We start from the raw sequence: 5,128 nt of genomic DNA, 5'->3' as shown, positions 1-5,128 counted from the left end.
ATCATCAAGACTTTGAAAATATCATCCTAGATTATGGTTCTTGAAGTGGCCGAATAGTACCTCTTAAAATTCAACTGAAATCTTTTCAAAAGCAACATATAACCACTTGAAACAACCATGAAACAAGGTGTTCTAACTATGTTTAGCAACCAAAACTTCCCTCCCTAATCATTTATCAATTTGGCTAGCACACTTCAAGGGGGATAACCAGAAATTTCAACCATCAAACTCAAGGGAATCAAGCAAGAAACAACATAGAATCATTCACTAACCTTAACTCTAAGCTTTCTTGATCAAAGGTGGTTGCTCTCTCCTTGTTTGAACTCAAGAATATGGATGGATGGTAAGGGTTTCTTCTTTCCTTGGCCAAAAAGACTGGTCTAAAAAATAGGGAGGATGAGCTCTCTTAATGCCCAAAATATCTCAACTACCAATATTTAATGATGTGCCAAGTGTCAATTTCCTATTTAGTCTTGAAACCTCTCTCATAATTAAGTAAATCTAAATGTAATTAATTTCAAAAGTTAAGATCCTCTCCATTTAAGGCTTTACACTTCACAACTTTAAATACTCTCCATTAAGGGCTTGAAAAGTGGCAAACTGTGGGCCAAGTAAAGTACAAGACTCTAGTCTTTACTTTATTAGTGCACTTTTACTTCGGTTTTGATTTCTTTTCTATAATTACAATACTCTGGCCTCTGTAATTATTTTCTGTCAGATCTATAATTTATTCTCCTCATTTTTCTCTTCCCAAAATGCCCTCTTTAACTCAATCTCAAATTCCCATTAATTAAATAAAAAGGAAAACTACTTTTCTTTTTATTAATGATCTTTCCACCTATCAAAAGAATTAGAAAAAATCTTGGATATTTAAGAGTCTCTTTTTAATCCCAAATCTCTTATAATCCTTGGAACATCATAGAAATTTTCTTGAAATTTTATTCTCTTTAAAAATATTTATTTGGAATTTTCTATATAAAAGGCCTCAAATTAGCCTAAATCACTCTTAAATTCCTTTGTAATTTTTCTAAGGGTAATTTGGTCATAAAACCAATTATACATCCTCATATAATTCTCAAGGAATATTATCCTTATTATTCCTTAATTTTTTGAGGTTTGGAAATATTTTTTCACAATTATTTTTGACCAATTTCCCTTAATTAATCAAACTTTCATAATTGACTTGGAAAATCATAATAATTATTTTTCACCAAAATTCTCTTATTTCTCCTTATCATTTTTGGCCCTTAAATGTTTAGGAATATCCTTATTCCTAATTACCATATTACTGGATTTGACATTAATGCATGTTGCCAAGGCATACAATGCAATCAACTAACATGTCATTTTCATCAAATAATCTCAAACATAACAAAGCACACATTCAAGTAATCATATCATGTAACAACCAAGTAAGTTAACATTACAAATTGTAAATTCCATGCTACCTCTTTTTAATGCACAATTTTGGTTTCCTTGATTCCTTTGGGTTCCTCCTTGTCTTCTTGCATAATGCCTATCAATTCATGCATAAACACATCCCAAATTACCAAAAATCCAAGCATAAACTTAATGTTCAACCTTGAATTCAATTAAACCCTTTTTTTCTTGATTTTTGACATAATTATTCTCTCTTTATTCCCGTCAATCTCTTTGTCCATTCCTACACTATTTTTCATGTAGAATCCAAATATCAAATCAGATTTAAGAAAATCACACTCCTTCCCCCTCAATTCATTTTGGTCGAATAGGTAGGGTTTATATTCTAAAATTTTTATTTTTAATTCTAATGATTTTAAATACTTTTCCTTAGTGTTTCCCTACATAAAAATACCTTTTAAACTCATTGAAATAATCAAATCACATTGACAAAAACTCCTACCCTGAGATATCATAGTGACCAAATAGGGGTTACATAAACCCTAATGTTGATTTCTTCCAAAATTCAATCAAAACATCAATTAATCATGTAATTCCAAGCTTATATTCATGGTTTCTGTCCTTCCCTAATGCTTCTTCAATCAAGCCGAATTATGACAGCATGACACTATGGAATTTGTCATGAAATATCCATCAAAACAACCCCTTAAATCTAACCAAAATCAAGTTTGGACATACCTTAATGGATCCTAACTTGAAGCTTGATAATTATCCTTGAATTTGGAGGGTATTAGGAGCTGTTTGGAGTTGAGATTTGATTTTGGCAAGATTTCCCCCTATTTTTCTCTATTAGGCCAAATTGTGCATGAAATGAGGGGATATTTATAGAAAATTTTAGGCCAACCTCCCCTCTGTAATTGTGGCCAAAAATTGGCCAACAAAATGGCTGTGTGACTGCCATCCAATGTCCTAATTTTTCTGATTTGTCCAAGTATCCTTTTGCTTGATTTTTCTCATTTATATTTTGACTTGATTTGGGCTTAAGACTCCTTAATTATTGGGCCACCATTTGCACGAAATTTTTGGACTCTCTTGGCCCAATATGAAGCCTAATTCTAATTTAAAAAGAAAAGCCCAGTTCTAATTTAAATAGTTTTGGGGTTCTAAAAATTCATTTCTCTTCATCAAAATCTCCTTTCTAATATAGGAAAGCATTCTGAAAAATTCAGGAATTTGTCTCCACCTCTAACTATTTATTTTGAATTTTCTCTGAAATCAGGCTTTACCGATAAGATTTTGGTAATTAAGTATTCTATAATTAATCCTTTCATCTCCAGGGCCTAGAAAAAATTTTATAAATTCAAATAAATCCTTAAATAATTTTCTCATATTTTTTTCAAAATTATTGAGGCCTCTACATATTTAAAATAATTGTTTTGAGGCTAATTTTTCACTGTTTTTCCTGAAAAACCTCTCTATTTACAAAAAATTCTGTAATAATTTATTTCTTTTCCATTTCCACCTCTAGGGCCTAAAATAGGATTCCAAAACCTCTAATTTATCTTTCTATCATTTTTTGAAAATTTTTTGAAATTTTTTCTAATTTTTTCATTTTGCCCTTCCTAGATTGATAATTTCAAAAATATCAATCCGGACAAAGGTATGAGATTAACTCAAAAGTTGTTCCGCCTCTGAGTCTACTTTACTATTTGACCCTCTATCTAATTTATTATTCATATTGTCAAGGTCAAATTTGGTAGGATGTGACATATCTCCCCCGTTAAAATAAATTTTGTCCTCAAAATTTAAAATATACCTTAGGTGAAGAGCTCTAGGGAGCTGCTCTTTCTCTCATCTCCTCTTCCCAGATTGTATCTTCTTATGTCAGATCCTTCCAAATCACTTTTACTAGTGAGATTAACTTACTTTCCAAATCACTTTTACTATTGAGATTAGCTTACTTTGCAATTGCTTAACCTTCCGATACACATTTCCTAGTGGTTGTGCTTCAAACGTCAAGTCTCCCTATAGTGCGATGCCATCACACTCAGTGATATGAGTAGGATCTAATTAATACTTTTTCAGTTAGGAAACAGGGGTCTTCGGCTTAACTTTTAACAGAATTTGGAAGGGTCTTTGGCGTCAACTATTTTGCCTTAGGGTTTGGAAGGCCTCTATACATTTAAAATAATTCCTTTGGCTAATTTTTTCCTGTTTAGCCAGAAATACCCATAAATGTAAAAAAAAATTTGATAAATAATTCTTATTTTGTTTTTACCTTTTAGACCTCAAATGCTATTCTAGACCCTCTACTTTATTTTTCATGAATTTTCAGGAATTTTAGGCATACTTTCCAATACTGTTCTTTTTTTGACCAGAACCTTTCAAAATGAAAATTCGGTCCTTGCCTGGGTTTCACTTCAAAAGTTATTCCGTCTATGTCTCTACTATTCTATCTAATCCACAGTCAGTTCTGAATCCCTCATCCTGTAGGTTAAAATTTTACAAGATGTGACATATTTCACTTTAAAACTTGTTTCATCTCCGTCTTTACTGTTTTATCTAGCTCTTTGTTAGTTCTAAATTCCTCATTTCTCAATGAATTTTTGGGCATGCTTTCATCATTACCATTTTTGACCTAAAACTTTTCAAAGTACAATTAGGCCCTTAGTAGGATTTAACCTTAGGAATTATCTCATTGAATTCTCTAGCATAATCTTTAGCCTATATTCATTCTCATTTATCTTACTAGACCCCGAAAACTTCATTGGAGTCTCTACCTTTCTCATTTCTCAGCCTCAAAGAACTTTCACTTTACAAATGAGTCCCTAAAAACCCTCTTATCATTTTAGGGAATGTCTAGGACTCCTACCAATTAGGGTTTGTAATTTGCCCATTTCAGGCCATTTTTTACACCTCTAGGCAAAAAAATTTAGGATGTTACACCAATCATCTAACCCAACCTCAAATCTTGCACATGATGACCTCAGTTGGCCTATTAGCTTGCCAAAAGGGATAAGTTCTTGTACTACTAGGCATCCTATTATCAATCTTGCATCTTATGAACAATTATCACCTACTTTAAAGGCTTTTTCAACTGGAATCTCATATGATAATATTCCAACAATTGTTAATGAGGCTATTGAAATTCTTGAGTAGAGGAATACTATTAATAAAGGAATAAATGCACTGGCAAAGAATGCTACATGGGAGTTAACCAAACTTTCAAACGGTAAATCTACAATAGGATGTAAATGGGTACTAACTAAGACATATAACCTTGATGGAACTATGAACAGATACAAGGCTAGATTATTGGTCAGAGGATTCACTCAAGAGTATGGAATTGACTATTAGGAAACCTTTGTCCTAGCAGTAAAGTTCAATACCATCAAGATACTTCTATCACTAGCAGCTAATCTTGACTGGTCACTGCATCAGCTTGATGTGAAAAATGCCTTCCTTAATAGTGATCTCAAGGAAGAGATCTGCATAGACATTTCTTCAGGATTCAAAGTCAATAAAAACCAAAGATATAGTGTATAGATTGTGAAAATCACTATATGGTCTTAAACAAGCTCCACAAGCTTGGTTTGAAAGGTTCACATTCTAATAGTCTACGTTGATGATATTATTATCACAGGTGACGATATTAGTGAGCTAGCAAGCTTAAAGAAACTATTAGCAAAGGAATTTGAAGTAAAAGACCTCGGATCATTGTGATACTTTCTAGGTATGAAAGTTGCAA

The sequence above is a fragment of the Neltuma alba genome, unplaced genomic scaffold (assembly GCF_004799145.2).
Source record: "Neltuma alba isolate B1F8T4 unplaced genomic scaffold, ASM479914v2 tig00010502_pilon, whole genome shotgun sequence".
Classification (NCBI taxonomy): domain Eukaryota; kingdom Viridiplantae; phylum Streptophyta; class Magnoliopsida; order Fabales; family Fabaceae; genus Neltuma; species Neltuma alba.
The sequence above is the reverse complement of the archived record's forward strand: the minus strand, read 5'-3'. Positions refer to the sequence as shown.